Consider the following 26,657-nt stretch of genomic DNA (forward strand, 5'->3'; position numbering starts at 1 on the left):
CCCTGCTAGACCCATGAAACTCCTAACTTCTGTCACAGCAGATGGCGCTGACCAATCCATAATATCTCTAATCTTCAATGGGTCAACTGAGATCCAATCACCAGATATGACATGTCCTATATATCTTACCTCTGATCTAAAGAATGCACACTTCGACAGACTGCCATACAATTGATTAGCTCTCAAGCACCGCAATACCTGTCTCAAGTGCTCCTCATGCTCCTCCTCATTCTGAGAGTATACTAATATTTCGTCAAGCAACATAATCAAAAAATAGTCAAGGAAAGTGCAGAATACCCCATTCATGAGACTCATGAACACAACTAGAGCATTTGTAAGACCAAATGGAACCACAATGAACTCATAGTGGCCATACCTAGTACAAAAAGTCGTCTTGTGGATATCGCTCTCTACAATCCTCAACTGATGGTACCCAGACTTCAGATCTATCTTAGAGAATACTTTGTTACCCTGAAGCTGATCAAATAAGTCGTCAATCCTAGGCAAGAGATATCGGTTCTAGATGGTCACTTTGTTCAACTGTGTGTAAGCCATACATAACTGAAGGGATCTGTCCTTCTTCATGAAGATGACTGGTGCACCCCAAGAGGAGACACTAAGACAAATGTGACCCTTGTCTAAGAGTTCCTCAACCTACATCTTGAGCTCATTAAGCTCATTAGTGGTCATCCTATATGGTTCTCTCAAAACCGGCTTAGCTCCTAGTATAAAATCTATGTGAAAATCAATCTCTCTACTAGGTGGAATACTAGGTAGCTCAGAAGGAAACATGTCTGCAAATTCCTCAAGGATAGGATGATCATCTAGGGAAGGCTCCTTCTCATTCTCTTCCTCTCTATCACTGATGGTGATGGAAAATAATTGGCATCCCTTCTACATGCTCCGCTTAAGCTGCATAGCGGAAATCATATGAAGTGATATGGGCCTTTGAATCCTTGAAATTACTATGGAGGTACCCTGATCATCCACACACTCAATCTTCTTCTGGTGACAATCCATCTTGGCTCTATGGGCGTATAGCCAATCCATGCCAAGAACAATGCCATAAGATCCTAGAGGTGTGACTCGAAGGTCTACTAAGGTGGTCGTACTCCTAATCTGAAGCTGACAACCCCTAACCACTAACTCAACAGACACTCTAGCTTCTAGAGCCAACTCCACTTCCCTACTAACACCTTGGCTAGTTGCCACTAGCCGGCAATGCTCCACAACTATTAGAGATATAAAAGACTTTGTAGCTCATGAATCAAACAAGATAGAAACACTACTACCTATGATCATACTTGCGACCTCTATGAATGTGGCCTGATGCTCTGCCTGGCGGTTGTCAACCGTTGCAAAGATTTTATGGGACTTACCCATGTCCCCAACTGTAGGCCCCAAACCTACCATCTGCTGACTTCCTACCATCTAACCTTGTGGAAACTCTCTCGCCATGTGTCCCATGGCCCCACAATTGAAACAAGCACCACGTGTCTGAAACTGAACACCATGTGGCCTAGAGTATCCCTGTCCTCTTGTCCTTCTCGATCCACTGAAACCAATCCTGGAGGACTGCTAAGTTTGTGTCGGAGGTGTGTATGGAACCTATGATCGATGATCATGCCTACAACCCTGTGAATGCAACTGCTTGGGCTTAAAGTCCTGCTAACCCTATGGAGGCCTTTGCCTCTAATTCTTCTATGGCTACTGTGGAAGAGGGGGTTTAAAGGACCCTAATGAATTCCTATGGTTACCCTTCTAGTGGGGTTTCTGAAACCCAAAAGACTGTGGCATAGGGTTTCGGTTCTAATGTCGATCCCGCGTGTCTTGCGATCTACCCTACATCTCCTTTGATATCAAGGCCTTCTCCATGATAACCTGAAGGCTTTCTGGAGCTACCATCCTAACTAGTCTTGCTATACCAGTATTCAATCCTTTGATAAACTAGTTGATGAGTATCTTCTCGTCCTTCAGTTAGTCAATGTAGGGTAAGAGCTCGAAGAACTTGCTCTCATACTGGGATACTAAGAGACCCTTCTGCTGAAGGTCATGAAACTCATCAATCCTACACTGCCTAAAGTTATCTAATAGGTATTTATCTCTGAATCTCTCTGTAAAGATGTCCCAAGTGATAGTGTTTCCAACTATATCATTCTTCTACTCCTCCTACCTCCACCATGTGGAAGTCATCCCTCTCAAAAGGTGAATGGAAATCTATGCCTTCAAATTTCTCTCATCAAAATGCAATCCAAAGCACCTCTCTAAACTCAATAACTAAGCCTCAGCCTCTACACCATTGGTAGATCCTACAAGTGATGGTGGCTGAAGACATAAAATCTCTTTGATCTAATCCCCAAGATCACAAGGTGCTCTCTCAAAAATCGTTGGTGCCACTACTAGAGGTGCCTCTAGTATATGGACCAACTCGCGCTCATGCTCAGCCTAGGCCTCTATAGGGTTAGAAGGTGGACTCCTACTCTACTCCCTAGCTGCTGATCGATGACTCTCAGAATTCTGGTGCTCTACCTAATGATCTACTATTGGGAGTCTATCCTGAACTATTGCTATCAAGTTCTAAAGTGCAACCAAAATGTATCGGTTGGGGTCAATCGATTGTTCGGGAGGAGCTTCTTGATCCCCTTCTGGATCTGGCTCATCCTGCACAACGTTCTCGCGTGCCATGCAAGTACATCTAGGACCCCTACAACGCTTACAAGCTTTTTGTGCAATTGGCGGCATCCTTAATGATTAATGAAATAAAATAAAGTAAATAAATAAATAGATTAAAATTATTAAAGGAAATAATATTAAAAGTGACACGTAATGGAGAAAGGTTCCTAGTGCTAGAAACCTTGCTCTGATACCAAAATGAATTGGATAACATTGATATGATTATGTCATTTATTTTAATTTGAAGAGCTTTATTTTGAAGATAGAAATTGTGGATGCATGATTTATAAATGATTAAATTTCATGATGATTATGATGATGCCATTTAGTAGATTATTTCATGTGGATTTCATGTTGTTTTAAATAAAAAAAAATTGTTGTTCCGTTCTTGCCCAAAAGTTTGGGCATGACACTGCAAACAAGCACAACATGAATTGGTTTTTTTAATCTTGCAAGTAAATGTTGATTGTAAATTTTAACCTTTGCAATAAAGTAGAAAGTTTGTCTTGTTTGTTTTACAACCCAAATTGAAATGTGAACTTTAACTTGTGAAATAAATGTTTGAAGTTTGTTGTGAATTTTATCCTTGCAAGTGTGGTTCTTTTTAGAGCACCAATTGAAGATTGTGAAGTTATTTTACTTGAAAATATAATGATATCAATTTTAACCAACTTTAGGAAAAAAGTTAGAAAAACTAAAATCAAATCCTAATTTAACTCCTTCAAACCTGCATCAAATTGTTAAAACCTAGAAGAAGAAAAAGTTAGTGAAATATCAAATCTCTTCATGGGCTTGCACAAGCCTAATTTCAAATCTCAGTTACAATTTTTTTTCACTCCTGATCTTGAAATGCTCTGAAATTTGACAATCTAAAATCGGGAAGATCCTCTAAACACTAGATTTTGTATTATAACTCCTTGAGGTCCAAAACCCCTGTCAAACATCTTGACAACATATATGAAATATAACTTAAAGTATAATTTTCTCTTTCTTATACTTAAGTGTTATATTTCATATATATTGTCCTTCCACAAGCCTAATTTCAAGCCTTGGTTAATATCATATCTTTTTCATCCATCCATCTAAGTCATCAACATATCATATCTTTTGCATCCATCCATCTAAGCCATCATCAAATTCATATCAGAAATCTCCTTAAAAGACATTTTGTTTTTCATACGAGTACACAAAAACTCGTATGAGCTTTCCTAATAGACCATAAAACAAACAAAACCTAATCACACTAAAACTAGTAGAATCTCATATGACAATTAGCAGCTTCCCATACGACAAAATAAATATAATCGCACTATAACTAACAAAATCTCGTATGAGCTTTCTCACAAAAACAGAACCTAAAATTTCTCACAATACAAAAAATTACAAAAATATTAAAATCACGGATGTGAGCCCCGTGGTGGGTGCCAATTAATGTATGCTGGAGATGTTGTCTTCCACCTGCAAGAGGGAAAACACTTCAAACACAAAAATGAAGCATTGCATTAGATGTTAGAAATCAAAACACATGAATAGATTAAAAACTCTAAAATTGCCTCATTGTCCTCGATATCTAAATATCTCCAAGATTCAAGGTGGCCCTCACTTGGAAGAGCACTTGATCCTCAATATAAGAACCTAGAGAATAAGTTATATGAAAAATGCTACTAGAATCGAAATGGATGAAACTAGGATTATAGTGAGGGCTAAGAGATGAAGATGAAGATGAAGGATGCAAGCTAGATGATTAGGATGCAAAGTATATTAAAAATTGAAGCTAAGTATGCTATGTGAGTCAATTAAACTAAGATGAGAATGAAAAACTTATTAAAGAAGTGAAATTAAGCTAGGATGGAAGATTAAAATGCAACTAAATGAAGCTAAATTATGTTCTATGGATGCTTTAGGATGATGTTCATGCTTGGCGATGATAAAGAGCTCCTTACCTACAATGTGACTATAATTTTGATGCACAAAAGACTTGATCAATTGAAGAAGGAATTGGCTCTATTAATAGGGAAAATAGAGAAATGGATGGTTGAGATTGAGTAATCTCAACAAGTGTTGGGATTGAAAGTTATCAATCCATGGGATAGATCCAATCCAATCCCAAGTTAAAAAATGTCACCTTGAGAGGGCTTGAGAGGATTCTAACAAGCATTAGATACTAAGCAAGCAATTAGGGATAACCTCAAGGAGTGACATCATGGATAATGTCATTAACCAGGGAGACATGCTATTACCCAAGAGGTAAACTCTTGTGCAACATGAGAAAATGGTAAAGGGAAAACCATCATGGCTAATGGGTGTGGGTTTGTAAGAGGCATTAAATGTCTTAGAAGACTTTTGGGGCTAATCTGTAAGTATGTTACAAATTTGGGGAACTTGACAAGTTAGCTTGGTGAATAAGGTAGAGTCTTCAACACATTTTGAAGACTTTCCCCAAATTTGGAGAAGTGACTCCCCCAATTTTAGGGATGGGACATGATTAGGAGAATAGGACATGATTAGGATAGGATTAGAAGGATTGTAGAGGAATGATTAGGAGAGTGTAGGATTTTGCAAGTGGGTGAGGGAAAATAGGATTTCTAGTTAAATTAAAATGATTTATTTTACCCAAAAAGGGGATGCAACTTGCATTTGTAGGATTTTGCAAGTGGGGGGATTTTTAAATAAATTTTGATTTATTTAAATGCAAAAGTAATTTTTTGAGTTAAATGTAAATTTAATAAAAAGGGGGAAAAGGAATTTTAATTAAATAAATAAGATTTATTCAATGAAATGGCTAAGGGTATTTAATCAAACCTTAGTTTAATTAATGGATTAGGCTTTAGAAGAAAGGGTTTTAATAAAGTCTTTAATTTGATTAATATGCTAATTAGAAGAATAGGGATATTAATTAAATCTTAATTTAATTCATTCAAAGAATTAGGGATAATTAAATGAATAAAATTCACTTAATTCATTGTGCAAATTTTAGGTTTCTACAAGTATATTTATAGATAATTACAACAACCAATATATTAAAATAGTTACAAAAACAATGTTTAATAGAGACTATAACTACCAACATAAAATCTTTATACAAACCCAAAAAAACAACTAACAAAGCCCTTATATCAACATATACAGACTATATCATAGAAAATACACATCAAAGGATAGTTGAGCTAATGGAAAAGCACCAAGAAATAGAATAGTGTAGCTATATCTTAGGGGAATTTTCACCTATCTCTTCTTGGTTTTTCCTTTTCTCCTAAACATATTTGTCTTTAAACTAGTAGCCCACTTAGTAGTACTGATCCTCTACCCTCGCATCTTCCCTAGAATATTGTCACCTTGGAATATGTGCATGAGATTTATGCAACAACAAATGACCAAGAGCATAAAATAAAGCTAAAAATTGACTTACCACAAGGAGATATAATTTCTGAGAAGAGCCCTATTTCATTTTCAAAAGATTTATAGTTATTTTATTCCAGACCTATCATCATAGCATGATAAATCTTGACATATGTAAACGTCTTTTTGAAGTATTTCCTTTGAAAAATCCCTCCTACCCATCCTTTAAGATAAAATAAAAACATATTTCTTTGAACCACCACATCAAAAGCTTCCCCAGAAATGAAATCCTCTTTTTACAAACTACATTGCAATATGCAACAATGATCCATAATTCTATAGAATATCAAAAATGTTTAAAAGAAAGACAAAGATAACCTGTGATTAAGTTGATATTAATAAAAGTGTTATTAATATCAAAGTAGAATTTTAATGACACTGGACGTTATTAGTACTTGTTGTTAGGCTAGTACTATTGCAATCGTTTGCACTTAATTTTCATTAACTGGTTATTATTCAAATGCTTTTCTACCAATTCGAATTATGAATTTTTCATGTGATATATTTTTTTCAATTTTTAAAAAGTGAAGTTGCATAATATTTAAGTTTCTAAATTACAAAAATTATTTTTCTTCAATCTAATTGGCTAAAAAAATTACATCTTATTAGCAGATTTCACGGATCCACTATCTAAACGAATTTTTTTAGGCAAAGTGTTAGGTACAATAACATAATCTTTAGTATGTTTAATTTGTTTTTTCAAATTTATTTCACACAACCAATAAAAAAAATATTTAGAATCTATTTTTTGTTTTTTATATTATATAAATATATAAACATATATATAATATTAAAAATATAAATTAACAATATTATTTTAGTTATTCTCATACAATTTAATAATAAAATAATGTTATTAATAATATAATATTAATATTTATAATAATAAATAAAAAAATAACAACATAATAATAATATAATAATAATAATAATAATAATAATAAATATATAAAATTTTAAACAATAATATTATAGTATAATTATAATATATTAATAATATAATAATTAAAAAACAAAAATATAAGAATACTAATATTTATCTTTATTTTGTATTAAAATTTTGGTAAACATAGTGTATGCGGGAAAAGCGGGATGATAGAACTCAAAATGTGGAAAACGGAGCTGTATGAAGACTTGCTCACACACCCACATGACTTCTTGGTGCAAGCTATGGAGTTAAGAAGTATAACTCAGCTTCCCAAGGATGGTTCCATGGTTCTCTATCTTGCACGGTCCCTCAAACCAATGTTTTTGCTCTCAGATCACTGAGCAAAATGGTTTAGGGATGGCAAATGCAAGAACAAGGGATGCTTTTTGTTGATTTAATATGGGATGCATCCTACGCTATGCATGATGCTACAAATGCAATAAAATAACTATAAGATGACAAGGTTAGTAAACAAAACTATCCTAGCATGCTATACTAGTTCATGATTTAAGCTATATGATAAGGAACATACTCTAAATTAATATATTTAGATTAATTCATGATTTAAAAGAGAAGCTAAATGATGAGAATATAAAATATGAAAGCTTGAATGGATTTGAGTATAATTGAGATGCTAAAGTCTTGGATTCATTAAAATGGAGGATGGAGAGCTCTATTTATAGCAAAAATAGGGCAATGGATGGCTAGGATTGAAAGAGGTAATCAAGGGTTGAGTTTGAAAGTTGAGAATCCATGTTTGCAATTGGCACCAATGAAATGGTGACAATTGTCAACATAAGGTTGGTTGAGAGGAGGTGTAAGAAGCATTAAATTCTTGAGAAGACTCATCATTACCCTAAGGGTTAAGGGTTAAGGTTAGGTTAAGGTTATCCATTGGATAAAGCTTTTACCCAAAGGATAAACTCTTGTGCAAAGGTTAAAGGATAACCATGGTCAAAACAATAAATCCTTGATGAGACCCTTGGGTTAGATGGAGGTTGAGTTTATGGAAATTCTTTAACCATGTAAGAGGGTTTGAGTTAACCATTAATGGTTATGAAGACTTTGTGGATAACTTTGTAAGAGTCCTTCCAAATTTGGAGGCATTCAACAAGTTATAAAGGCTTTAATGCATTTTGAAGACTTTACTCCAAATTTGAGAAGTGACCTCCTCAAATTTAGGGGAAAGGGATAATGGATGGGTTTTGGGTTAATTTATTAGGTTTAGAAGAATTCTAGAAGAATTAGGAATAGCATTTAGGATGCAAGTGGGAGGTGTAGGATTTTGCAAGTGGGTGAGGGAAAATAGGTTTTATTAAAATAAATTGCTTTATTTCAATTTGGTTGTAATTAAATAAATTAGATTTATTTAATTTAGGATAACTATTTTAATTAAATTTGAATTTAATTAAAAAGTGGATAGGGGTTTTAATTGAATAAAATGGATTTATCCTATTAAATGGTATAGTGAATTTAATTGAGTAATTTACTTAATTAAATAGGGGAATGCGGATAATTTAATTAAATTGGATTTATTTAAATATAGAAATGAACATAAAATATTCTTTTAGGAATATGGTCATTTTTATACGTCTACATTTTGTGCCTCTTTGAAGTGACGTATGTGTACATGTTATTTCAAAGAAAATGGTGTGTCGTTGTGATTTTATGATCGATGTCATTTTTATGATTTTTAAGTCATGCCCCAGATTTGATGCGTGATGCCCCAGATTCAATAATTGATGGTGATGCCCCCTCAGGAGATGAATCAATATTTTGAAAATTTTGATTTGATTTGATGATTTGCGTTTGGTGTGTATGATTTTGGTTAGGTGAAACGTTTAAATTGATTCATCTCTCGATAATTGATGCACTTTTAGGGTATAAGGGAGACCGCAAGCAAATTACATGCCCATTTCCCTAACCCTAATTTCATTTTTCTCCTATAAAAGGGGAAAAGTGCTTTGATTTAATTCATTTGTGCATTGTTGACTTTTGAGAAAGAGATTTTGGAGAGAAGTCAAAATGCCCATTCCTTATTCCAGGCATCATTTTGAGCGTGTTCGGAGGTATCGGAGACCTGCCACATACGGACCACCAATAAGTCAACATTTTGACCCATTTTTAATTTTTCATTTGATCATTTTTGGTCCATTTTTCATTTTTAAAATTTGGTTTAACGGTTTAGCGCATAGAGAGCATAGTTTAGCGCATGCGATAAATTAGGTAGCTTATAGGGTATAAATTTAGGTAGCATCCGAAATTTAATAGGGTAGCGCATGATCTCAAGTTAGCACATCATGAATATAGGTTAGTGCATTAGGCTAAAAGGGTAGCACATAGGTTAAACCTAGTGCATAGGGTGCACAGGAGGTCGCATGGGTAGGGGGATTTAGCTCGTAGGTTAGACCTAGCGCATAGGGTCAAAAAGTTAGTGCTAGCATGGGATAGGTTAGTGCATAGGTCAGTTTTACCGCCTAGGGTAGGTTGGGTGGCACATGGAGGAAAAAGAATAGTGCATAAAATAAGTCTAGCGCATAGGGGAGACACAATAGCGCGTGGAGAAAACAGTGTAGCACATAGGTGCATTTTAGCACACAGCCAAGTTTTTGTAGCGCATGGAGGGGGATTTGCAAGAGTTAGTAATTTTTTGAAGGTGAAAAATTACATAGGATAAGGTCATTTCGCCAGGGGGATGGATTTTTGTTACTTGCTTGGTTTTTTGATCATGTTTTTGAAAATGTGTTCAATATGAGTATTGATATAACTTGATGTAATTTGTGATTTGTTTCAAGTTATTGATATAGATATGAATGTGTTGTTTTGATCGAAGCATGATTTGTTTTTGCACTATGTTTCAAGTTCATTGTGTGGAGCCTGATTTGTGTTACAAGCTGATATGGGTTGGAAACTTGATTTGTTTTTCAAGCTGATATGGGTTGAAAAATTGATTTGTTTTACAAGCTAATATGGGTGGGAAACTTGATTTGTTTTAGAAGTTTATGTGATGTGGAGACTTGAGTTGTTTTACAAGTTTTGATATGGTTTTTGATAACTTGAGTTGTTTTACAAGTTGATATGGAAAGATATGATGTTGAACTTGATGTAGATGAGCAAATTATTTCATGTTTTTGATGTGATTTTAATTCTGATATCTTGGGTTTGATGTGGAAACTGATATTGAACTCGTTTTGCTTTTGACAGGAGCGATTGGGAGTGTTGCAGTCGCAGGAGTGGTTTCCCAGACCTTGGGCACTGATACCATGGTTGGCACAAGCTGACCTAGATGTGATCAACAGATGTGGCCTATCATCCTTGCTAGACATGTCGCGGTTCACTGTGAACTGGGGTTTATTGACAGCACTTACTGAGAGGTGGCATAGTGACACGAACACCTTTCACTTTGCTATGGGCGAGATGACAGTCACGCCAGAGGACTATTATAGGATCTTATAGATTCTAGTAGCAAGTGATTTATTGCTTTATGAGCAGATAGAGGAGGGTGGTACTGAGGCATTGCGGCGCATTTTCCATGATGAGACAGTATGTAGGTATGAGATCCCATGGAAGGAGTTCCTGGATTTAGATTATGCCCCCCTCCCGTCAATACTAGCAGGGTTCATCGATGTATTCCTTTGTCCCATTCGCAGGTCAAAGGGATTCTCTATGGGTTGGGGATTGGTTTTGGAGGAGATGGTGACCCATGGCCGCAGGTTTGCTTGGGGATCAACCATGTTAGCCCACCTGTACAAGGATCTGCATGAGGTGGTATATCTGGGTTATGATAGTTTGTCGGCTGGCGTGACATATTCTAGTAGCAAGACCACTAGTAGATAGGGACAGGCCTGCTGAGCAGGCATATGCTTACAGTTACAGGGGTCTAGTTGTCCAGCGTAAGCTACGCAAACTAGAGCATTGGAGGTAGGTCTTTGATGACATAGATATGGTCGTTTGGCGACCATATACAAGCTGCGAGGTATGGGCAGAGGATGGGATGAAGATTCCATTCATATTCATGAGCTGGTTTCTGATAGGGCAAATGCCCTTTGTGATAGAGAGATTCCAGGTGGGTAGGGTGCTGAGGTAGTATGGTCGGCAGCAGGGTATACCACAGGGGACCTGTTTGTATGCGCGGCGTAGACAGGATGTATCTGATTGGGGTCCCACTATTGATAGTGGGGCAGCTATAGAGGAGTTTGTGAGCCTAGCAGCTCAGATATGGGACTATGCTCTCGAGGTAATGGATGCAAGGATGACCCATGAGTTCGCAGGTTTGTTCGTAGTGCGTGTTATTGCTAGGATATCAAATCCTGAGGAGATGCAACCAGCTTTTGACGATGATGAGGAGGATATTGGGGGAGATGGCAATGATGAGGATGATGGTGGCGGAGGTGGCCAGCGGGGAAGAGGATATCTGGGGAGGAGAGGAGATAGGGGTAGGGATGTGAGAGGTCGAGTGGAGAGAGTTGTTCAGCGAGTTGTGATGGACAGGGGGAGAGGACGGTTGTCCATAGGAGCAGGGGAGGAGAGGAGAGTGGGAGAGGTGATAGCAGTGGTGGGAGGGATAGAGGGGTGGAGGCAGCCGACATAGAGGAGGAGGAATGATGAGTTACCTCTTGTAGCACCTAGGACAGGTAGAGGGATAGGGGGTACCCCTTCACAGGTGCCGCTACGGGTCTGAGTCCCGATGCATGTGGAGGATGCATAGATTAGGACCCTGCAATTGACAGTGTAGTAGATACAGGCACAGGTATTGGCATAGTAGCGTCAAATTGGCCAGCTAACGCTAGAGCGAGATACAGAGATCCAGCAGCATGGTCGGGCGGAGGAGCTGGTATCGAGCATTCAGAGAGCGGCAGCAGGGGGCCCGATGAGGGATATCATGAGGGATTTGTCCTCGAGAGTGAGGGAGGCGAAGTATTATAGATGCCATTACGAGGATGTCATGCCTAGGGAGTGCAGAGTACAGAGCTTTACGCAGGCGAGATCGAGTAGATCTCAAGAGACAGGGATGCAGTCAGAGAGCAGAGGCGTGATGAGGCCTTCGAGACAGGATCCTCCTGGAGATCCAGGAGCTGGGACATCAGCTGCGAATCTCCCTCAGGAGATAGTCATACCTAAGAGACAATGTCTCAATTGTATTTTTAGATCATTGTTTTGCTTGTACTGGGCACAGACATGACAAATTTTGTACATTTTGATCATTTTTGAGATATATATATACAACACCATTTTCTTTGATTATGTGATGTGTTATATGGATGCATGTTCTATATGCTCTTTCTTTACTTTATGATGATGCAATGCTTAGATAGATGATATGATGCATGATGTATGATGTATGCTTTGATATGATGTAAGATGTATCTTGAAAATGAGATGTATGATAATGATATGATGTGAGATGTATCTTGAAAATGAGATGTATGATAATGATAATGATGTGAGATGTATCTTGAAAATGAGATGTATGATAATGAGATGATGTGAGATGTATGATAATGATATGCAACTACTTGAAAAATGATAATGCAACTATGTTAAAATGATATGCAACTATTTTAAAATGATATGCAACTATTTTTTTGGAGCATCCTCATTCTACATTTGTCATCCGATATAGCCACATGATGTTTGCTTTTGAGATAAGTATCATCATTGAGCATTGATTTGTTTGGGATATGTTGAAAATTTATACAAGCACAATGGTATAATTGAACCATAATGACCTGAGAAAAATTTACATGATGTTTTGATTTTGCAAGATAGCACAAGCATCAAGGTATAATTGAACTAGGATGACCAGAGTGCGGATTGCGTATAAACAGACAAGATTAAACCATTTGTATGTGTAAAGTGGAATCATGTCTTTAGTGATACTCAATGTATCATGTCTCGAGACAAGTATTTACATAGTACAAATGATCACCTCCTAGACACAAGACTAAGAAAATATTGGAGTTGCCCCATGATCTCTAGCTTTGAAGCCTTTAGTGAGAAAATGCAGAGAATCCAATAATTTAAAAAGTTCAAATGCAAAAATAGTCAAGATTTTATGCTATAATGCAACATTTAGTACTTTAGAAAATCATCCATCTTTGGTATTTCTGTGATGCTTTGTTTTGTTTTTGCGATGAAGTTTAGCTTTGGTCATTGGATGCGGTGTTTCTATGTTTTGCAAATAGTTTTGATGTCTTGAATGTGTTACAAGTTTTGACGATTTACTGCCTCTAGCTAAGTGTGCCTCTTGATGTGAATATGTACAGTGATTTCCAAGCCATGGTGGAATGTGGTAAGAGGATATATATGGATAGACCAGGACAGTGACTACGCTAAGTATGTCCTGAATGGATATTAGCTAAGTGTTGGGCGATGGCCAATAGTGTTTTACTGTGAAGATAAGGATGTGGATATAAATAGAGGAGCTATTCTTTCACAATAGCGCATGTTACCAGGTTTTCACCAGTTGCTTTTATTGTACCTTTTTATTTGCTTTTTCTAGATTTTTTTATTTTCTTGCTTATTTTTGCTTTTTCTGCACATTAGACTACTCAAGTGTAGTATTTCTTCAGATGAATGTTGTTAGTTGGTTCTTCGAGCACATCTCCTTCTGAGGTTGTGAGCTGATAGGTACCTGATCCATAGACTAATATGATGACATAGGGACCTAACCAGTTAGGTTCAAACTTCCCTTTCTTTTCTCAATCTTGTTGATTTCTTGGATTTTCTTTGAGGACTAGGTCACCAACTTTGAAGTTGCGAGGGATGACCTTGTGATTGTAGCTCCTGCACATGCATTGCTGATATGCTTTGAGATGAGTGGAAGCATGCTGACATCTTTCAACTAATAGTTCTAGTTCTTGTAGTCGGTTGACCCGATATTCTTCATCTGGGATTAAGCCTTTTAGAGAGACTCTGAGAGACAAAATTTCTACTTCTAACGGTAAAATAGCTTTGGATCCATAGACCAATGAGAAAGGTGTTGCTCTTGTAGGTGTACGAATGCTGGTTCTCTATGCCCAAAGTGTTGGATTGAGTTGGATATGCCAATCTTTGCCTGCATCATTTACTATTTTCTTGAGAATCTTCAGTATTGTTTTGTTGGATGCTTCTGCTTGACCATTCCCCTGGGGGTAGTATGGTGTAGAGAACCGATGTTATATTTTGAATTGTTCACATAGTTCTCGGACATCTTGGTTTTTGAATGGGCGTCCATTATCGGTGATGATGGAACTTGGAATACCATATCTACAGATCAGATAGTTTAGGATAAAAGATGCAATTTGTTTTCCAGTTACTGTGGTCATTGGGACTGCTTCTATCCACTTGGTAAAGTATTCTATTGTAGTTATATTGAACTTGTGTTTATTTGAAGATGAAGAATGAATTTTGCCCACTAAGTCGAGCCTCCACTAACAAAAGGGCCAGGATGTTGTAAATGGCTGCAGTTCCTATGCTGGCGCATGTATCAGATTGCCATGGATCTGGCATTTAGGACACTTCTTGGCGGAGTCATGAGAATCCTTCTCTATTGTAGGCCAGTAGTATCCCATCCTTAGAATCTTTTTAGCAAGAGTAGTCCCACTTGAATGTGTTCCACAAATACCTTCGTGAAGCTCGTGTAAAGCGGAATCAGAATCATTACGATCAAGGCAATGAAGAAGAGTACCATCTAGACCTCGACAGTACAAAGTATCAGTAGTAAGGGTATAACGGGCAGCTTGTCAAATAAAATTACGTTTTTGATTACGGGATTGGTCAATGGGTAAGATGTTATTTAGATAATCATATATCGGTCCATATAAAGGAGAATTCGAACCAGTTAAGGCATAGACGACATGGGATTTAGAGTGGTCATAGGCTGGGGAGAACAATTGCTCTACCAGGAACTCGTAATGACGTTGTTGCTCTGAAATTTGTAGTAATGAAGCGATAGTAGCCATGGCATGGGCTGCTTTGTTGTTCCACCTTGGTATCTTCTCGAAGGTGATGTGTACAAAATACTGTTTGAATTCATCCACCATTCATTTGTAGGGTAGTAGCTTGTCATCCTTTATTTGATAGTCGTTGTTGATCTGATTGATGACTAGTTGTGAATCTCCATAGACCATTAACTCTATGATTTTCCATTCTACGGCCATTTTGATGCCTATAACCAATGCCTCATATTCAGCCATATTATTTGTGCATGGGAACATAAGCCTATATGATATTGGTATAGTGTGTCCTTCAGGAGTGATGAAAAGAATGCCAGCACCTGAATGGTGTTTGGTGTAGGATCCATCAAAGTATAGAGTCCATTGCATGGTAGAAATAGCAAGAACGTCCCTGTCCAAAAATTCAATCTCCATAGTTTGTTTTCCTGGTAGCGGTGCTTCAGCTAGTTGATTTGCAATTGCTTGTCCTTTGATGGCTCTTCTTTCTGTGTATTGGATGTCGAATTCACTGAGAATCATGACCCATTTAGCCAATCGTCTAGTAAGAGCTGCTTTGCTGAGTAGATATTTGAGAGGATCAATTTTCGCTACTAGCTTAATTGTGTGTGCTAGCATATAATGTCAGAACTTCTGAGATGCAAAGACCACTGTTAGACAAGCCTTCTCAATGAATGTTTAGTTGAGTTCATAGCCATTCAATGTCCTACTGATGTAGTATATGGTTCTTTCCTTTCCTTATTGATCTTCTTGTGCCAATAGTGCCCCCAGTGATATATCTGTTGTTGAGGTATATATAATAAGGGGCTTTCCTGCAACTAGTGGTACTAGAACTGGTGGGTTCATCAAATACTGTTTGATTTGATAAAAAGATTCTACACACTTGGTCTCCCATCTGAAACGTACATTCTTATGGAGTAAATGATTTAATGGTAGACTTTTATCAGCTAATTGAGCGATGAATCGCCTGATTGATTGAAGTCTTCCTTGTAGAGATCTGAGTTGATTGATATTCTTCGGTGGTGTCATCTCCATAATGGCTTGTACCTTTGCTAGATCTACTTCAATACCTTTAGCTGAAACAATGTAGCCCAATAACTTTCTTGATGTAACCCCGAAGACACACTTCTTAGGGTTGAGCCTGACTTGGAATTTCTCCAATCGATCAAAGATCTTTGTTAGGATGCTGAGATGTTCTACTCTAGTGAAGGATTTAGCTAATAAATCATCCACGTAGTCTTCCATGAATGTGTGCATCATGTCATGAAAGATTGTTGTCATTGCTCTCTGATAAGTAGCCCCTGCATTCTTTAAGCCAAAAGGCATAACATTCCAACAGTACGTTCCCCAAGGACAGGTGAATATTGTTTTATCTTGATCTTCTGGGGCTATTTTGATCTGATTATATCCTGAGAAACCATCCATGAGTGAGAGCATTGCATGGCCTGCTATGAGGTCTACAATTATGTCGATACTGGGTAGAGGGAAGTCCTCTTTTGGACAAGCTTTGTTGACATCTCTGAAATCAGTGCAGATTCTGATACTGCCATCTGGTTTTGATACTGGTACTATATTGGAAATCCATTCTGCATAGTCAATGGGTCGGATGAATTCGACATCTAATAACTTCTTGAGTTCAACTTTGACCATGAGTGCCACCTATGGATTCATCTTTCGTAGCTTTTGTTTGACTGGCTTAACTCCTGGAGAGATGGACAAGTGATGCATGATTAAGTGTGGATCTACTCCCAGCATATCGGCATATGACCAAGCAAAGTTAATTTGATTTTCTTTAAAGAAAATGGTAAATGTCGATCTTTCCTCCTCTGTCAGAGATTCTGCAAGGTGTATATTTTTGACTGCTTCTGTGGTACAAATGTTGATTGATTGAGTGGGCTCAATCAATATGGGTGATCGCTCATGAAAGTGCTCTGGAAGAGTGTCAAGTCTCTCATCTTTAGGTGCCTTGAAAAGGTTTTCACCCTCAGATGCGTCCTTTATTTTTACTTTTTTGTGATCTAGAGCTGCCATTGATTGGTTTTCAGCATCAAATCTTTTACTTGATTCATTTTTGTGACTGAGAGACTTGGCACTCCCTGATTTGCAGATATCGTTACTTTGTTTGCTGGTAGAGCCTGTTTCCGGATTAACGGTACATAGGTATTGGATAATAGATTCATCGTCTAGGAAAATTGGTATATCATGTATTTCGGGTTCATCCCAGTCAATTTGGTCAGGAAAGACAAGCGGTAAGGAATCATTTGGTGGATCAAGTTTTGCTACTGTAAGCGTCAAGACAGAAGTTTCATCATGATTGGTCTTGGTTTTAAAGAAGTCAAGGATTTCATCGAGGTCTTCAATGGTATTATCTTTCGTATAGACTTGTTTGTAATGCTTATGTTCACTTTCCTTGGCATCATAGATATTCTGCGGTCCAAATTCAAGAGGTCTATCTTCTGCGTTATGCTTTTCCTGAGAAAGGGGTATGGTGCCAGTATTATTAGGGATATCTATAGCAGCATTTGAGCAGCTACCTCATTCATATTCATTGGAATCAATCTCTGAGGCATCATCCCAGATTCTATCAGTGCTATGAATAGGTATGTTGTATGGTGAAAATAGATCTTTGATTATGGATACCATTTTGATAGTTTTTGTTGATTCGGTGTCAGATCCTACTTCTACTTTCTGTATTTGTCCATAGACTGTGCCTCCTTGGGAAGGAACAATGGTATCAGGAGATGATATTATTAGTTCTTGCGATATTGGTGTTTGAATATGAGCTACTGCTACAGATATGGCTTTCTTGTGGTTTAGAAGCTTTTACTGATGTAACTTATGTTCTTGACGTTCCCGTGCCTTGCAGATTGTTTCTGCCAACTCAAATAGTGCTTCCTACCAGGATTCTTCTTTGTACTTCTTCTTTGCTTTCCATTGAGGTTTTGCAGTTATGCGTGGTGTCTTTCTTAATAGGAAAGTGAGTTTACAACCCAATCCTGTTTTGTCTCTACTGGGCTGCGAAGGAAGATCTATGGGTTCAATGACTCCTTCTTTGCATTTTTTGATAGGTCCTTTACTGTCATATCCCATTTGCTGCATGATTAGGTATCCTTTTCCATATAGGTGTGTTGGTAGAATGATGTCTAGAGTAGCTGCTCTGTTATCTTCTTCCTCATCTTTGTATAACCAGCTAAGAATGTCCTTATCTTCTGATTCATGTGCTAGAGTCCCCAATTGGATGAAGGTACCATCAAATTTGGTGATGGGCTGAGTTACCAGATGCGTTGATGTAGTAGACAATCTATGAGATCTGGGTGATGTTGGCAATTTGGCCAAACATAGGGGTTCCAAAGAGTATTCTCCCATACCTTGGTCTTTGATTTGCATTTGCTACTTGAAATCTCCAGACAATGATTCGGGCTTTGCTATCTGTAGATCTGATGTTGAGGATCTCTGCTTTTCCCTATTATGAGGAACTAAACTGTCCTAGGATGCCCCCATTGCATTACAATGTTGAAATGGATTGTGATCAGCAGATATGGATATCTCTTGTCTGTTATAAGGAAATTTGACACACTGGTGATACGTAGAAGGCACTGCTTGCTTTTCATGTATCCAAGGTCACCCTAACAAAATATTGTAGGTGAGATCTATGTCTAAGACTCGACACATAGTATCTTTTTGCAGTGGTCCAACTTGAAAGGGTAACATCACAGTTCCTTTAGATGACCTTTCCTCATCATCATATGCCTTTATGGTAATCTTCTTACAGGGATCAATAGACTCTTCTGAGAAGCCTAATGAACGGATAAGCTTTAAAGTACATATAATAAGTCCAGCTCCTCCATCTATTTAGACTCTTTTTACTTGGTGTTTACAAACAATGACTTCAATATGGAGAGGGGTGTTATGTGGATGACTCAAGGAAGTATTATCATGCTCTAAGAAGGTGAGATTATGAGGTCCTGTCATATGGGGGACCATGGCTTGAAATCTGTCTGCATCTAGATCTTGAGGTACATTGGTTTCCAATAGCGCTTGTTCCAATATGTTTTTGTGTTTGGGTGATAGTTTCAACAATTCTAGTATAGATATTTGAGCTGGACTTTTGCGTCGTTGGCTGACCAAATCATATTAGATCTTTGGTGTAGTAGCTGTAGGTGCGGTATGTCCTTTCAAGACATATTTTTGAGTTCGAGTTGTTACATTGACATATTCATGATCATGCTGATCTGGGATGGTGATGACATTTACCTGATGATCTTCAGCTGATATGTGATTGATGGTGTTATTGTAGATATGGTTGATATGAGCTCCATGTGTATCGTTCGAGGTTGAAGCTCCATCTTTGTTGTAATTTGGAAGAGGATTTTTAAAGGCTTTGTGGTCACCATTTGTTTTGAGACCATCTACCGTTAAGTCACCTCAATCAATCATGTCTTGAACAATGTTTTTCAATCTCATGCAATCGTTCGTCCGATGATCCTTGTTATGATGGAAATCACAATAATGTGAATCATTCCACCAAGGTGGTTTGATTTGGGGTTCATAGTTGCTGATTGCAGGCAAAGAGAGAATCTTGTTTGCGAGAAGTTCTTTGAATGCGGATTCTAGTGATTGCCCCAGTGGTGTGAAGACACGCTTTTGGAAATTGTTCGTGTTGTCACGTGAATTGTTGTTAGGTCCTCGATTCATGGTTTTGTTTTGAGTATCGTTAGTGTTGTTTGTGTTGAGTTGTCCTTTATTGGTGTTTGGTGCATATGTGTTAGCGTTTAGATTAGCACCTTTAGGATTTTTCGTAGCTTGAGGATTTCCAGATAATGCGAGCACTGGTTGCTTAGATTTTGGATCATCCGATTCATTGTTGCCTTCATTTTTGTTTTGAGTCCAGAATCAAGACTTGCCCAAGTTGTTGTTGTTCTGGTTATTGTAGTTTGATGAGTTTTTTCCTTCTTTGAAGAATTTGAGCATTCCCTTTTTGACACACGCTTCCTATACTTGAATGTCATTTTCAATCAATCTAGCGAAAGATGGTATGCATTGGAGTTTGAGCCTATAACTCATTTCACCATTCAAGTTGTCGATGAAGATTTCCATTTTCTCCTTTTTAGGAATATCTCAAGGATATCGTGATACCATACGTCGCCAGCATTGAAGGAATATCATGAACGTTTCATTGTTCTTTTGTTTGGTGTTGCAGACGTCTAGCATGGTTATAGTGTGTTGAGTGTTATAGGAGTATTGTGTTACGAACTTGTTAACCAATTCATCAAACGATCTGACAAGTGGCGTAATTTTGGATAACCATTCCATTGTTTGCCCTCCCAAGCTTCTTGGGAATAACCTCATCAGATAGGTGTCATCATGAGCAAACTCAAGACTCATGGTATAGAATTCTCTGACATGATCACAGGGATCACTTTTTCCATCATACTTGTCAAATTTAGGCATGTCTGAGTTTGGAGGAAAAGGGATCATGTGCAATCTTCTGTCAAAAGGATAAGGACAGATTTTGTTTAAAGAGTACCGTACTATTGTCCCTTGTTGCATGTCTTGCATTTGTCTTTGTAAAATTTGCATTTGTTGAGTAAGGCCAACCAAAGGCACATTGTTTTGCTGAGGGAAAGGTTCTTCCCTTGTATTTATCTTGGGTTGAAATGGTGTATGGAACGGTATGTTTTGCTCGAAAAGGTATTGTCTTGGTGTATGTTGCTCCGGTATGTTTTTATCCAGGATGTTTTGTCTTGACGTATGTTGTTCTGGTATGTTTTCATTAGGGATATCTTGTTCAAGATCATGTGCTTCCCTTTCTCGTTGTCATTCTTGATATTCATAATGTTGAGGTTGCGTTCTAAACACATCTATGTCAAGGTTTTCAGGGAGTTTTACTCCTTTACTTGTGAGCATGAGCAAGTATTTTTCTTTGTCTTTTTCCATGAGCCTTTCTACAAGCTTTTGGAATGAAGCACTTTCCTGACATTCCTGAAGAAGCTCTTCAAAAATTTCAGTATCCTCTAGGTGTGGACCTTCAAAAGGATTTGACAACCTTTGATTCATACTAGACTTTGCGTGTGTCTCGCTTTGTTGGTTTTGTTGAGAGCGAGTAACAGGCATTTTAGTAGAAACTTTCAGTGACGAAGGGACAAAATCCTCTTCGATATGTTGCTCGGGGGTTGGTGGTTCAGGTCGGGGTGTGTTATAAGTGATACTCTCATCGGGTAAGAATGCCGGATTGATCCTTCCTCCACGGTTTATGATTTGATTAAAAGCAGATTTTTGACAATATGCCCTAGTCTTTAAAGGCTCTTTGTCAAATTTGTTGGATTTGTTTTGGATATAACGTTTGATGTGATGAAGGAATACTCGATGAGATTTGAAGAGTTGACAATTGATGTATAAAAACTTATTTCTCTTGACGAATTTGGAAAAACTAGGTTGTTGTTTCTTCAACGTGATGTTACGATAAAGATTCTTTCTTCTCAGAATATTGGGATTAGTCATGCATAAGTGATCAATGGTTTCCTTTGATTTGTTTGGATTCAGTTGGTCTTGTTTTGAAAATTCAAGTTTTACTCTATCAAAGTGAAGGTTTAGATGCCCCTTCATGACAAAAGCGTGTCAAATGATATGGATAAAAGTCTCTCGATATGAAAACTTGATTTGACAACTTGAAATTTTTAAACAAGTGTTTTTGAGATGAAATCCATGAGATGGTAAAAGATTCTTTTGATACTTGTGATGAGGTTTCCGGATTATGATAGGATAGATATGTTTTATCATGCGATCAGTTTCGGATTTTTACAATGTTTGTTTTGACACAAACTTTGCTCAAGAAATAGCTTTTAAAGTTTTGTTTTCGCTACTCTGCTTTGATGAAAAATGATGCTGATGGAAAAAGGCTTTTGAAGATGTTTTCAAAATGTATAAAATTCCTCACTGTTTTGCCCCCTGTCTTTTTGCTTTTGGTCATGTGCTAAAATAGAGACAATATGCGCTACCAAATTTACTTCAAGCGCTAAAAGAATGACCACACATGCTAGGTTGCCCCCAGCCACGTGCTAAAGTTTTGATTGTTTAAAATTTTGTTTTCTATTTGTTTTGAAAGGCTATGCGCTAGTATGGGTCTATGACGCGCTAACTGTTAAACCTTATGCGGTAAGTTTGGTTTTCACGCGCTAAGCTGATGCTTCAACGCGCTAGACTGTTTTCTCGATGCGCTAATTATTTGACACTATTTTGGAATTTGGATAAGAAGCTACTGTTTGGATCGAACGCGCTAACTTGATGCTTGGATGCGCTAACAGAAATACCCTACACGCTAAGGAGTTGTTCCTACATGCTAATCCACCCTGATTTTTCCTTTGGTTGGTTTTTCAACAATTTTTGGATTTGATTGTGACTTTTTCAGCCTTGATGGATGATTTTCTAAAGCAGTAAATGCAAGCACAACACAAAGAAAACAACCATTTTTGCCTAATCTAACAAAAAGTGTATGTTCTGCGAGCATGTGTTCAAATCCTCAATGTTTTAACAGGTTTGGATATGAAAAATACACTTCAGAAAGACTCTTTATTGAAAGGTCATAAATAACATCATAGCCCACTAGTCTCGATACCCCGTCAGCTCAAACAACTATGTCACCCCCTAGAGGGCACCCGTTGTTTTGCCTTTTGCCAAAAATTAACTCAAAGTGAATTGCTTCACAATTGAGTAGTTATCTTGGGAGATATATGGTGAGTAATCTTGGGGGCAGATTCTTCCCCACCCTTGCACTATGATGTTATAAATGTCTGGTTAATGACTCGATTCAAAGTTTCTATTTCTATGGCTCATAATCAGGCTTCCTATTCGGTCGTCAATAATAAACTCCCTCGGGAGGCTTCCCAACCTTTAGAACAAAGGCTTTACGTATCTCGAGGATATTGGGGGAAGGCTAATCGCTGCGCGCAACCATTGAAAAGGACTTTTGTCACTTTCCACTTTTGATTATAGTGGGTTGGAACACTTGGCGTCAAAGTCGTTTCCCACTTAGGTCATTCCCTTCACACCGGCCATAAATGGCTTTAAGAGTTGATTCCAACTCCTCGAGAAGGCAGGCCTGCTAAATGATTTACTGCTTGAAGTAAAGAAAGCTTTTAAGAGTGGTCTGGATTTTTGATCACCCAGTTAAGGGGAGAGCATATTCCTTCCACTTTCGATACAAGGCAAACAATTTTTCTTTTTAGCTTTACAAGATAAATGTTTTCCTAACCTCTATTGGGAGATGTTGCTCCAAAAAAGCATGGTGTTAATTTTACTTCCCCAAATCAGTGATTTTTTAATCTAAGGAAATAACCGAGTCAACAAAGCAAAAGGTTCGATTTGGTCAACAAAAGAAAAATCAGTAAACAAAAAGGGAATAACTTCCCTCTTTGATTGCAACAAAAAAAAATTTAGGTGAGGTTCTTTCCTTTGCACAAAAATTGAATATGAATCCTTTTATACACCAAAGGATGGTGAGGTTCTTTTTATAGCTATTTGTGCAAAAAAGGAATGTTTGTCTTATTCTTTTTAGAGCCCAAAAATAGGTTTTCTCCTATGAAAGCAAGAAATGTTCAGTTTAGTGATTCTTTTTATAGCCCAAAGGAAATAAGTGAGTTCAATTTTTTTAAGAATAGAAGAAGTTTAAAAATTTAAACTAACTTAACTAAGTTAGTGGAAATCCTAACTATCTTAATTTTTTAAAATTTAAGCTCCTATCTGCACTAGATTTGTTAGAATCCTACAAGAAGATAAGTTGAAAATGTTAGATGGTTGGTGGACTTCAACAAGTCTATTCTTTTATTCCCGGTTACAGATTTTGAAACTTTGATTTCTGTCTATTTTTTATGCTCTATAGAACAAACTGTACATGCTACACAATAGCTGTGATGTGCTAAAAGAAAGTGGTGACGCGCTACACTGTTTTCAAGATGTGCTACTCTGTGTGCCGAAAGCGCTGCTCTACTTTTCTCCCGCACCGAGACCTACAGGAAAAATTTAATATTATTATGCACTAATAAACGGACTTTACGTGCTAGGTGATGGACCCCACGTGCTGAACAATGAACTGGATGTGCTAGGCCGTTAACCAGATGCGCTAGGGAATGATTCCCATGTGCTGATTCTCATTTTCCGCACACTTGCAAAAGTGCATATATTTCAAAACTAATTAGATATATGGGGTAATGCCCCACGGTGGGCGCTAGAAATGTATGCGGGAAAAGAGGGACGATAGAACTCGAAATATGAAAAATAGAGCTCTATAAAGCCTTGCTCACACACCCACAGGACTTATTGGTGCAAGCTATGGAGTTAAGAAGTATAACTTAGCTTCCCAAGGATGGTTCCATGGTTCTCTATCATGCACGGTCCCTCAAACCAATGTTTTTGCTCTCAGATCACTAAGCAAAATGGTTTAGGGATGGCAAATGCAAGAATGAGGGATGCTTTTTGTTGATTTAATATGGGTTGCATCCTAAGCTATGCATGATGCTACAAATGCATTAAACTAACTATAAGATGACAAGGTTAGTAAACAAAACTATCCTAACATGGTATACTAGTTCATGATTTAAGCTATATGATAAGGAACATACTCTAAATTAACATATTTAGATTAATTCCTGATTTAAAATAAAAGCTAAATGATGAGCATATAAAATATGAAAGCTTGAATGGATTTGAGTATAAGTGAGATGCTAAAGTCTTGGATTCTTTAAAATGGAGGATGGAGAGCTCTATTTATAGCAAAAATAGGGCAATGGATGGCCAGGATTGAAAGAGATAATCAAGGGTTGAGTTTGAAAGTTGGGAGTCCATGTTTGCAATTGGCACCAATGAAATGGTGACAATTGTCAACATAAGGTTGGTTGAGAGGTGTAAGAAGCATTAAATGATTGAGAAGACCTCATCGTTACCCTAAGGGTTAAGGGTTAAGTTTAGGTTAAGGTTATCCATTGGATAAAGCTTTTACCCAAAGGATAAACTCTTGTGCAAAGGTTTAAGGATAACCATGGTCAAAGCAATAAATGCTTGATGAGACCCTTGGATTATATGGAGGTTGAGTTTATGGAAATTCTTTAGCAATGTAAGAGGGTTTGAGTTAACCATTAATGGTTATGAAGACTTTGTGGATAACTTTGTAAGAGTCCTTCCAAATTTGGAGGCATTCAACAAGTTATAAAGGCTTTAATGCATTTTGAAGACTTTACTCCAAATTTGAGAAGTGACCTCCTCAAATTTAGGGGAAAGGGATAATGGATGGGTTTTGGGTTAATTGATTAGGTTTAGAAGAATTCTAGAAGAATTAGGAATAGCATTTAGGATGCAAGTGGGAGGTGTAGGATTTTACAAGTGGGTGAGGGAAAATAGGTTTTATTAAAATAAATTGCTTTATTTCAATTTGGTTGTAATTAAACAAATTAGATTTATTTAATTTAGGATAACTATTTTAATTAAATTTGAATTTAATTAAAAAGTGGATAGGGGTTTTAATTGAACAAAATGGATTTATCCTATTAAATGGTATAGTGAATTTAATTGAGTAATTTACTTAATTAAATAGAGGAATGTGGATAATTTAATTAAATTGGATTTATTTAAACATAGAAATGAACATAAAATATTCTTTTAGGAATATGGTCATTTTTATACGTCTACACATAGTTTCGTCAAATTAAATAATAATGTCCAAGATGAAATAGGCATGAACAAGTGCAATAAACTGCAATAGAAAAATAGTAAACAAACATAAAATGAAAGTCAAATGAAAGTCATTTCATGGAATATTAGGCGATTGAATCATCCCCACAAGCATGATCTTCTATCCAACCTGGTTAGAGATCACAAGCTAGATATTTTTCTTGTTCAAGAAACCAAAATGTCTGGGTGTAGAGTGGAAAAGATCAAGTTTGCTATTTTCGGGGAGTGTGGTAGTCATTGTGCTAATGTTGATGGGGCTTCTGGTGGTATTTCCACTTTGTGGAATTTGTGACAACTCTTGGGTAAGGCTATCTTTACCTCACCTAATCACATTGCCACTAGATTTGCTAGTCTCTCTGATGGATCATCTTGGATCATCTCTAATATTTATGCCCCAAATCGAAAAAATGCTAGAAAGTTGCTCTGGTCCTCTATCATTAATGCTAGAATGGATTTCCCAAATGAAAAGTGGATTCTATTAGGGGATTTTAATACCCCTTTGTTTAGTATGGAAAAGGCTAGTAGAATGTTGGTTTTGGATGATAGTAGGTAGGACTTGGCGGATATGATCAGTTCTCTGGGTTTGTTAGACCTTGATCTCCTTGGGGATAAATATACTTGGTCCAACAGAATAACTGGGGAGGACCTCATCCAAGTCAGACTGGACAGAGGTATTATTTCTCCTGACTGGATTTGAATTGCTTCATGCAGATTAAATGCATTATCCAGAATTGGCTCTAACCATTTCCCGACCTGTCTGAATATATCCCCTTTGAATGTGAGAAAGGCTTTTCCCTTGAGATTTGAGAAGATGTGGCTCTTAGCTCAAGATATTCATGACAAGATTTTTAATTGCTAGAATGTTGACATTCAGGGAACTGCAATGTTTAGAGTGGCTAAGAAGCTAGCCAATATTAAGTCAAATATCTAACTCTGGAATAAATTTTCTTTTGGCAATATTTTTTAGATAAAAGATAAGCTTAAGAAATATTTAGATGATG

The sequence above is a fragment of the Cryptomeria japonica genome, chromosome 4 (assembly GCF_030272615.1).
Source record: "Cryptomeria japonica chromosome 4, Sugi_1.0, whole genome shotgun sequence".
Lineage (NCBI taxonomy): Eukaryota > Viridiplantae > Streptophyta > Pinopsida > Cupressales > Cupressaceae > Cryptomeria > Cryptomeria japonica.